The 11,778-nt window shown below is 39.4% G+C and overlaps 1 protein-coding gene across 1 annotated transcript in view; it reads left to right on the top strand.

The window, feature by feature from the left end:
• Positions 1 to 737: 737 nt before the first annotated feature.
• nlgn3b (neuroligin 3b) overlaps positions 738 to 11,778 on the top strand; it is a 50,011-nt gene continuing 38,970 nt past the window's right edge. Inside the window, exon 1 of the mRNA XM_061897716.1 lies at positions 738 to 868. The gene's annotated coding sequence lies outside the window, so the exon portion shown is untranslated. The remainder of the gene's footprint in view (positions 869 to 11,778) is intronic.

Below are 11,778 nucleotides of genomic sequence, written 5' to 3'. Positions count from 1 at the left end.
GACAACATTCACCCTCACATTCACACACTAGGGCCAATTTAGTGCTGCCAATCAACCTATCCCCAAGTGCATATCTTTGGAAGTGGGAGGAAGCCGGAGTACCCGGAGGGAACCCACGCATTCACGGGGAGAACATGCAAACTCCACACAGAAAGATCTCGAGCCTGGGATTGAACCCAGGACTGCAGGACCTTTGTATTGTGAGGCAGACGCACTAACCCCTTTACTACCGTGAAGCCCACTACAGTACATATTCCGTACAATTGACCACTAAATGATAACACCCGAACACGTTTTTCAAGTTTAAGTTGTTTAAGTCGGGGTCCACGTTAATCAATTCATGGTAATGAATCGATCAATCAAAAAAACTGTAAAAAGTATATATTCCCGCCCGCACTGGTACATCTGCTAAAAGGCTTCGAGCACAAAGTGTGCGCGACTCACATAGATAGGTGTTTAGTTAATGGATTCTAAATTGCGATATTCTGGGCTGTTTTTTTTTTTTTTTTCGCAGAGAGAATCTAATGCACTGGTGTATCCCGGCGGTCGCCTAGCAACGCGCGGCCAGTGGGCGCCGCGGAGAGAGATCTCTGTGGTGGGCGCTCCAGTAAAACCGTTGGCGCTCCTGACCTTGGCGTCGTGAATGCGCAAAGCCTGCGAGCGGCGCGGACCGTGCTTAGCAAGAGATGTGTGGTGTGAGGAGAGGTCTGCGGTAAGAGCCGGGGGGTGGGGGGTGTCTCTCTGATACCGGAGGAACACGTCCACTGCCGGCCATTGTCTCATCGGCATACCGAGCGACGGGGGTGGGAGGGGGGGCGCAATGGAGGACATCCAGAGATGGAGCGTCTAACCGCGTCTGGAAAAGCAGGTGAGTTAACCGAACGATGCTACATTTTTTTTTTTTTTTTGCTCTTTATGATAAATATTTTGATTTTAATAAGACAACAAAATGTGTTCCGATCCTATCTGGGCTGTGGCTTGCCCCCCCCCCCCCCCCCAGCCCCCCACCCATAGATACTGATCATTGCATTAATTAAAAAGCAGTGATGATCATGCATGAAGCATCTCCTCCCCCCAGGTATAGTCCTCTGCATCAATTCCTCATGCCTTATTATTGCACGGTTCATATTGAGCAGCATTTTTAGGAGCGCTCATGATAAATTACAAGGGCATTGGGAGCCCCTGTCATGTTTTCTGGCATTGTAGTGCTTCTTAAATGCACTACAGATTCTAATCAATAGGGTGTCCTCACAGGTTCTTTTTTATTAGTGACAAATTGGTGTTGATTTGTAATTATATATCAATCATTGGGTTTAAACTGGAATGCTATGGTGATTTATACTGGTGGGTTCCAGTAAACTCATGGGAGTCAGGGGTCCTCTGCATAAACATCCAAGCCCTCCCCCCCTGCAATAAAACATCATGGTTCTTTGAGGTTTACATTTTTTAACCTGATTTATAGGCAAATAAATGTTTTCGCTTTCTTTTTGCGCCGAAAAAAAAGTGTAAACTTAAATGGCTTTTATGACACAGCTTATTTGGTTTGAGTCATAAAGGCTTTCTCAACAGATTGCATTACTTGAAGCTGCAGTCGACAAGCCATACCGTTCTTGTGAAAAATTAGGGGAAAACAACTTTTTGTCTAGGGGGTTATGATCAAACATCTTAATTAATGTCGACCAAGCAGGCCTGAGGCACCGAAGAGCAGTACTCGACTTGTCTCGTTCTATGAGATACCAACAAAGTGATGAGCATTATAAAAAGTTATGCGCTGCATAGCGTTGTTTGTAAACCAGGCGAGGAAGAAGAAGAAGAAGAAACGAGCACGTCTCGGGCTAATTAGTCCCTTGTTTTGCGAGGCACAAATTGTCTCCTGTCTTGATCTTAAATAGGTTTAGCGTCAGGAAAGCGAGCTGCTTCTCAGCGGCAGTCTTTCCCCATGCTGAAGGCAGCACTCGTCAATAAATTTGATTAAGTTAACAAGCTTGTTTTTCCCCCGTGTTCATTGACAAGCCAGTGAGAACACGATGATGGGCAATATATGCGCTCAGTGCAGCCATGCACGGACTATTTTGAGGAACTCTTCTCATCAGTGGCGGCTGGAGCTATGGGTCACATGGGGATTCTCAATAGGGGGATGTAAGCTATGTCGCGAGGTAACTTAAGTCAACGCAACAAGCTACAAAGAGAGAAGATGCACTGCGAATCCAGGCCCAAAAAAATAAAAATACGGAGAAAACACAATGACCTGGATGAATGACAACATCTTTCCATCTATCCATCCATTTCCTACCGCTTATTCCCTTTGGGGTCGCGGGGGGTGCTGGTGCCTATCTCAGCTACAATCGGGCGGAAGGCGATGTACACCCTGGACAAGGTGCCACCTCATCGAAAGGCCAACACAGATAGACAGACAACATTCACACTCACATTCACACACTAGGGACCATTTAGTGTTGCCAAGCAACCTATCCCCAGGTGCATGTCTTTGGAAGTGGGAGGAAGCCGGAGTACCCGGAGGGAACCCACGCAGTCACAGGGAGAACATGCAAACTCCACACAGAAAGATCCCGAGCCCGGGATTGAACCCAGGACTTCTCAGGACCTTCGTTTTGTGAGGCAGACGCACTAACCCCTGTACCACCGTGCTGCCTGAGAACATCTATATGTAGAAAATCCATGATTATTGTTTAGGTGTTTGTATGATGAGTCACAATTGGCTAAGTTTAGGGGGGTCATCAAAACCACGAAGCAAAATCATGAAACATAATTGAAAATGGCAAAGGGATTCTCTCCCGCAGATTAGATTTTTCGGTAACACTTAAGTATGGGAAACATATTGTAAGTAAGAAATACTTTAATTAAGAGTTATTTGAACCCGAGGGGAAGGTATTGTAAGTAGGGCTGGGCGATATATCGATATACGCAATATATCGCAGGTTTGTCTCTGTGCGATATAGAAAATGACTATATCGTAATATTCGAGTATACATTCTCACGCCGTTGATTTTAGCTGCAGGCATTACACTACAGGCTCTTCCCACTCCTTCTTGCGTCTCCTTCTCACAGTGTAAGCGCAGGTTTTTACACATATAACATACTGTCACGTCATACGTCACATACAAACCCCGTTTCCATATGAGTTGGGAAATTGTGTTAGATGTAAATATAAACCGAATACAATGATTTGCAAATCATTTTCAACCCATATTCAGTTGAATATGCTACAAAGATAACATATTTGATGTTAAAACTGTTAAACATTTGTTTTGTTTTTTGCAAATAATCATTAACTTTAGAATTTGAGGCCAACAACACGTGACAAAGAAGTTGGGAAAGGTGGCAATAAATACTGATAAAGTTGAGGATTGCTCATCAAACACTTATTTGGAACATCCCACAGGTGTGCAGGCTATTTGGGAACAGGTGGGTGCCATGATTGGGTATAAAAACAGCTTTCATGAAATACTAAGTCATTCACAAACAAGGATGGGGCGAGGGTCACCAATTTGTAAGCAAATTGTCGCACAGTTTTAGAACAACATTTCTCAATGACCTATTGTAAGGAATTTAGGGATTTTACCACCTACGGTCTGTAAAATCATCAAAAGGTTCAGAGAATCTGGAGAAATCCCTGCACGTAAGCAATGACATTACGGACCTTTGACCCCCGCAGTCGGTACTGCATCAAAAACTGACATCAGTGTGTAAAGGATATCACCACATTGGGCTCAGGAACACTTCATAAAACCACTGTCAGTAACTACAGTTGGTCGGTACATCTGTAAGTGCAAGTTAAAGCTCTACTATGCAAAGCGAAAGCCATTTATCATCCACACCAAGGAACGCTGCTGGATTCGCTGGGCCCGAGCTCATCTAAGATTGACTGATGCAAAGTGGAAAAATGTTCTGAAGTCTAAGGAGTCCACATTTCAAATTATATTTGCAAACTGTGGACGTGGTGTCCTCTGGAACAAAGAGGAAAATAACCATCCGGACTGTTATAGGCGCGAAGTTAAAAAGCCAGCATATGTGATGGTATGGGGGTGTATTAGTGCCCAAGGCATGGGTAACTTACACATCTGTGAAGGCACCATTAATGCTGAATTGTCCATACAGGTTTCGGAGCAACATATGTTGTCATCCATGCAACGTTATCATGGTCGCCCTTGCATATTTCAGCAAGACAATGCCAAGCCACGTTTTACAACAGCTTGGTTTCGTAGTAAAAGAGTGCAGGTACTTTCCTGGCCTGCCTGCAGTCCAGACCTGTCTCCCTTTGAAAATGTGTGGCGCATTATGAAGCATAAAGCTTCATAATGCTCTACATAAAAAAGTAAAGCTTTACATAAAACAAGAATGAGAAAGAATTCCACTTTCAAAGCTTCAACAATTAGTTTCCTCAGTTCCCAAACGTTTATTGAGTGTTGGTAAAAGAAGTGAAGTGAAGTGAATTATATTTATATAGCGCTTTTCTCTAGTGACTCAAAGCGCTTTACATAGTGAAACCCAATATCTAAGTTACATTTAAACCAGTGTGGGTGGCACTGGAAGCAGGTGGGTAAAGTGTCTTGCCCAAGGACACAACGGCAGTGACTAGGTTGGCAGAAGCGGGGCTCGAACGTGGAACCCTCAAGTTGCTGGAACAGCCACTCTACCAACCGAGCTATACCTCATAAAAGGTGATGTAACACAATGGTGAACATGCCCTTTCCCAACTACTTTGGCACATGTTGCAGCCATGAAATTCTAGGTTAATTATTATTTGCAAAAAAAAATAATTTTATGAGTTTGAAGATCAAATATCTTGTCTTTGTAGTGCGTTCAACTGAATATGGGTTGAAAAGTATTAGCAAATCATTCTATTCCATTTATATTTACATCTAACACAATTTCCCTACTCATATGGAAACAGGGTTTGTACGTATACCCCCTCGCCCAGCAGAGAAGTAGCAGCGTGGCTAACGTTAGCCGTGATGCTAGCGGAGTGTTGCGAAGGTGTGAAAAAAGATGCGAATCTGGTAACAAATGAAGGAATAATTAATTCCCAAGAAAAACAGCACGGGGTCCATCTTCTGGCGGTGGTTCGGCTTCAAGTGGTAATATGTCGAATAGACAACTTTAATTTGTCAAGTGTGGGGCACAAGCGTTGCTACCAAAAGTAGCATTACTGCTAATATGTAGCATCATTTGAAAAGTCACCTGTTAATAACTTTAATAAATACGTTTTGGTAAATTGACTTAGTTGTGATTTCCCTCTCTGCATGAAAGTTTAAAATGAGCATATATTAATGCAGTATGAACAAAAATGTTTTAATGTAGACACATAGAATCATCATCCTGCTGTGATTGTATGTATCAAGTGTTCATTCAAGGCTAAGGCAAAATACCGAGATATATATCATATATCGCGATATGGCTTAAAAATATTGCGATATTAAAAAAAAGGCCATATCGCCCAGCCCTAATTGTAAGTAATAAAGACTTAATTTAGCGTTATTTGGTTAGGCTTAGGGTTAGTGTTAGGGTTATGGTTGGGGTTGGGGTTAGAGTTACAGGGTTTGGGTTAGGGTTGTTGTATAATAAGGCCATGCGGAATAAGGCATTAATAAGTACTTAATGACTCATTAAAGGCCTACTGAAATGAGATTTTCTTATTTAAACAGGGATAACAGGTCCATTCTATGTGTCATACTTGATCATTTTGCGATTTTGCCATATTTTTGCTGAAAGGATTTAGTGGAGAACATCGACGATAAAGTTTGCAACTTTTGGTCGCTAATAAAAAAGCCTTGCCTGTACCGGAAATAGCAGACGATGTGCGCGTGACATCACCGGTGTGAGGGCTCCTCACATCCTCACATTGTTTATAATGTGAGCCACCAGAGGTAAGAGCAATTCGGACCGAGATAGCAACGATTTCCCCGTTAATTTGAGCGAGGATGTACGGTTCGTGGATGAGGAAAGTTAGAGTGAAGCACTAAAAAAAATTAAAAAAATATATTTTTGGCCCAGCGATGAGGTGGCGACTTGTCCAGGGTGTACCCTGCCTTCCTCCCGATTGTAGCTGAGATAGGCGCCAGCGCCCCCCGCGACACCGAAAGGGAATAAGCGGTAGAAAATTGATGGATGGATGGATGGCTTTAAAAAAAAAGAAAAGGCGACGGCTCCAGGCGGCGGCAGTGGGAGAGTTTCAGATGTAATTACACACATTTACTAGAATAATTCTGGAAAATCCCTTATCTGCTTATTGTGTTAATAGTATTTTAGTGAGATTATAAAGTCATACCTGAAAGTCGGATGGGTGCGGTGAACGCCAGTGTCTCTGAGAGAAGCCAAGGAGCTGAGATCACAGCTGCGTATTTGAGCTGCAGGATGAGGTCGCGTAATCCACTCAAGTCTCCGGTAGGACCTGACTTAATATCACAATTTTCCCATCCAAAAACTTGCTGGTTGACGTAGAGAAACATGTTCACTTGACCGCTCTGTGTTAAAGCTTCACAACAAACAAAGAAACACCAGCTGTGTTTCGGTGCTCAAGGCAGCTGCAATCCACCGCTTTCCACCAACAGCATTGTTCTTTATAGTCTCCATTATTAATTGAACAAATTGCAAAAGATTCAGCAACACATATGTCCGAATAACTGTAATTGTGCGATGAAAAGAGACAACTTTTAGCCGTAAGTGGTGCTGGGCTAATATGTCCCCTCCAACCAATAACCTCACAAACACGCGTTATCATACGCGTCATCATTCCGCGAAGTTTTCAACAGGAAACCCTGCGGGAAATTTTAAATTGTAATTTAGTAAACTAAACCGGCCGTATTGGCATGTGTTGCAATTTTAATATTTCGTCATTGATATATAAACTATCAGACTGCGTGGTCGGTAGTAGTGGGTTTCAGTAGACCTTTAAGAGCCAACATGTTACTAATTTGCATGTTAATAAGCAACTAATTAATGGTGAATATGTTCCCCATACTAAAATGTTACCGATTATTTATTTAGGGATGAAGACAACGTCCAGGAAACCCACTATAAACCTTGTCCTTGGCCATATTTAGAGAAAACCTCACTCCAAACCATAGTTTTTAGTTGTTTACTCTGTCAACCAAAATCATAACTCTTCTCTTCATCTAAGACGTCCAACACACATTTTTGGAACACACATTTAGGTGAGTTGAGTTCATGAAAAGTTTGACTGCGCATAACCATTAACAACTCTTCCCAAGTCATTGTTTTTTTATGTCAAGAAAAAATAGATGCTCTTTACTGTAGGCAGAGAAAATGAATAATAATATTGGGGTGGGCCATAGAAAAGGCAAACTACAAAAAAGTTTGTAAAATAAATACATACAGTAGGGTACGGGGACCCCAAGAGGTAGTTGTAGGGCAGGGGTCACAAACGCGGTGCCCGCGGGCACCAGGTAGCCCGTAAGGACCAGATGAGTAGCCCGCTGGCCTGTTCTGAAAATAGCTCAAATAGCAGCACTTACCTGTGAGCTGCTTCTATTTTTTAAATTGTATTTATTTACTAACAAGCTGGTCTCGCTTTGCTTGACATTTTTAATTCAAAGAGACAAAATTCAAATAAAATTTGAAAATCCAAGAAAATATTTTAAAGACCTGGTCTTCAATTGTTTAAATAAATTCATTTATTTTTTTACTTTGCTTCTTATAATTTTCAGAAAGAGAATTTTAGAGAAAAATACAACCTTAAAAATGATTTTAGGATTTTTAAACACATATACCTATTTACCTTTTAAATTCCTTCCTCTTCTTTCCTGACAATTTAAATCAATGTTCAAGCAAATTGATTTTTTTATTGTAAAGAATAATAAAAACATTTTACTTTAATTCTTCATTTTAGCTTCTGTTTTTTCGACGAACAATATTTGTGAAATATTTCTTCAAACTTATTATGATTAAAATTCAAAAAAAATATTCTGGCAAATCAAGAAAATATGTAAAATCAAATTTAAACATTATTTCAAAGTTTTTTGAATTTCTTTTAAAAATGTTGTTCTGGAAAATCTAGAAGTAATAAGGACTTGTCTTTGTTAGAAATATAGCTTGGTCCAATTTGTTATATATTCTAAAAAAGTGCAGATTGGATTTTAACCTATTTAAAACATGTCATCAAAAATATATATTTATTGTGAGAAATCATTAAGATGATCAGTGTTTCCACAAAGATAAATATAATTAATTATTAATAATAACAGAGTTAAAGGTAAATTGAGCAAATTGGCTATTTCTGGCAATTTATTTAAGTGTGTATCAAACTGGAATCCCTTCGCATTAATCAGCACCCAAGAAGTAGCTCTTGGTTTCAAAAAGGTTGGTGACCCCTGTTGTAGGGTGTCCGCAGCTAAATGGCAGATCGTTGATAGTAATTGGTACCCTCTCAGTTACATTAAAATTAATATTTTACATCTGGGCCCATAGATATAATTGCTGTTAAACAGGGGTCTGTAGCCTAGAGCGTGTTTTTAATTTTGCAAGCTACTTTTGCTGTGTAGCTTGCTATACAATTCACTTGGGATAGCTTCACCTGTAGCTTAGCTACATTTGACCATGCTTCTAGCTTAACATTTTCAGGTAGCTACTTTTCCAGAAAGTTAAAACTGCGGGGCGCAAATTACCCCTTTACAATTAGTCTAGCAGCATCCTCTACAGTAGACATTTCAATCCATCTATTTTCTACTGCTTGTCCCTTTTTGGGTGGCGGGGGGTGCTGGAGCCTATCTCAGCTGAATTCGATCTGATATTTTGTCAGAGTTACAAGAACTCTTGGCTGTTTTTAAGGACCATCTGCCAAAAAGCTAGTCAAATATCATCTCAATAACAACACTCTAGTGTTTTTAAGAATCTGCTGCAAAAATGTAACGTTTTTCCCAAGTTTTTTTTAACTGAACTCACGGGCCACTAGTTGAAAAGGCCAAATGATGAAAAAGAGACGACCTAAAATGGAGCCTTAAGGAAAACTACTTGTATAAATAAATAATTTGAACAAATGACTACTGACTGCATCTGAAGTACAGCAACACCTTTGTTACATAAATCACGTCACAGGGAAAAACAATTGATACCCATCAAAAAGGGGAGGAATTAAAAGGGTGCTTTGAGGAACGCCCAAGAAGTGTTCCATGTGTGCTGAGGTTAATTTGTGTCTTTATTAAAAAAGCTTTTTTTGACACAGAATTTTTTGCATTTGAATTTTGTGATCCGGATTTTTTTTCTAAATCAAGTTATGCTGACTATTTTGTATGTCACTAAAAAGTGCAGATTCTAACCGTTGGAATCATTTTTATAGTTTTAAAACATCCAGCGGGCTGCATTGAAACGTTAATTATGTTGTATTATGCCAAAGTAGCACAGTTAACTGCCTTTTTTATGCTGTATTGTATGACTCCTGTCACTTTACTTAATACCTGACACCTCATTGGCTGGTTCTGAAAGAGGATCAATTGCTTCTGTCTTAATTTACCGAATCTATGTCTTGCGTTTTGAATCAGCAAATTTTTATGCACTGAATTTTTACACGCTGGATATTTTTACACTGAATTTTTATACACTGGATTTTTTCCACTTAATTTATATACACTTAATGTTTTTAAACAGATTTTTTATACACAACTGTTTTGACACTGAATTTTCATACTCTGAATTTTTTCACACTGAATTGTTATTATACATGAACATTTTTTACAGAGAATTTTTATACATTGAACTTTTCTACACTGAATTTTAAAACTTAGAATGTATTTTCAATGGAATTGTCAGCATAATTTGGTGTAAAAAAATCCAGTTTGCAAAATTCAAATGCAAAAATTTCAGTCACATAAATTCAGTGTAAAAAAAAAAAGGCACTATTAAAGACGCAAATTAACCTCTATAAGCTAGCAATGTTAAAATGTCAATGCAATGTGTTTACAGTAGCCCAAGCTCTTCTCTACAACAGTATAGCATTCTAGTGTTTTAGGAATTTCCAGCAAAAATGTTCGTCTTGCAAGTTTTGAACTGAACTCAGAGACTAGTATGGTTTCATTACTGGGGTTGCCAGTTGAATAGCCCGGCACAAGAAGAAGACGATTGCTTTCTCTTAGTTGCGTAACATCTTTTTACTGGTTTATGGTACAGTGATGCCCGTCGGGCACAATCTATTCTGTGACGCTGGTTGAATTCCAAGTCAATAAAACCAATTTCCCATAGGAAATAACGCAAAGTCAGTCGATTTATTCCAGGCTTAATCCTGGAACCTTGATTAAATAGGCAGGCAAGGTTTTAAGTATCATTCTTTCTGTTAAAATATAAGTTAACCATATAGCTTTAAATATGATTGACATCGTGGAGATGGAACAGGAAAGTGTTTGCATAACATTGATTGATTTATTGATTGAAACTTTTATTAGTAGATTGCAGAGAACAGTACATATTCCGTGCAATTGACCACTAAATGGTAACACCTGAATAAGTTTTTCGACGTGTATAAGTTGGGGTTCAGGTTAATCAATTCATGGTAAAAGCAATACTGGCACTTTGTGGCATTTTATAGGTACTGCTGTAATTATCATTATTGTGTCAGCACACCCGCTTTCCTTCTTTCCAATGAAAATATTTTCACATATATTTTTTGTATTTTAACTTTAATTTTTTTTAAATACTTCCCAATACCGCATAATGTGATGAGCTCCACACTACAGGATACAAATTGTCCTTATATTTCCAAAAATGTTTCAATTGTGAGCATTGACAGGTATTAACATGGCATCAGCTTGGTACATCCTCATAAAAACCAGCATCCTCTGCAGTGGAAATATTTTCTTTTGTCAGAAATTTTGATGAAAGAATAAACCTGTTCTTGCAAAACACAAGTGTCCATCGCAGAGAACATGAGTTCTCATGAGGATATAATATGAAAGATGTTGATCATTTTGTACCAAACAGCAAAGCTTTTATATTTCCAGGTCTATACTTATCACACTTTTTTTCTTTGTCATTATACCCTTCTGTGGTGATGTCCCAAAAAGTCCCCAAAAAAATTAAAGGGGAACATTATCACAATTTCAGAAGGGTTAAAAACCAATAAAAATTTTATTTTTCGAATTTTTTTTCAAAATTTTACCCGTCCCGGAATGTCCCTAAAAAAAGCTTTAAAGTGCTTGATTTTCGCTATTTGCATAAGCCACTGTCAATTTCCCTGTGACGTCACATAGCGATTCCAATACAAACAATGGCGAATAGCACAGCAAGATATAGCGACATTAGCTCGGATTCAGACTCAGATTTCAGCGGTTTAAGCGATTCAACAGATTACGCATGTATTGAAACAGATGGTTGGAGTATGGAGGAAGATAGCGAAAACGAACTTGAAGAAGAAACTGAAGCTATTGAGCGAATAGCTATTGACGCTATTCGGCCATGCATGTCTGTCTTAGCATCGCCGGTAAAATGTGCAGACCAACCGATCAGGACTTTCGCATTGACACTGGATCAACTTAAATCCGTCGATTGGTAAGTGTTTGTTTCACATTAAATGTGGGTGGAAGGAAACGCTGGATGTAAATATAGTTTCAAATGTACATACAGGTAGCCTAAATAGCATGTTAGCATCAATTAGCTGGCAGTCATGCCGCGACCAAATTTGTCTGATTAGCACATTAGTCAATAAAATCAACAACACTCCCCTTTGTGATTTTGTTGACTTTATCGTTGGGAATGCATCTGCTTTGAGTGTCGCAGGATATCCAGACATTCTTACCATCTCTGTGCCAT

The sequence above is a fragment of the Nerophis ophidion genome, linkage group LG04 (assembly GCF_033978795.1).
Source record: "Nerophis ophidion isolate RoL-2023_Sa linkage group LG04, RoL_Noph_v1.0, whole genome shotgun sequence".
NCBI lineage: Eukaryota > Metazoa > Chordata > Actinopteri > Syngnathiformes > Syngnathidae > Nerophis > Nerophis ophidion.
Note: the sequence above shows the minus strand (reverse complement) of the source record. Positions and strands in the feature narration are given on the sequence as shown.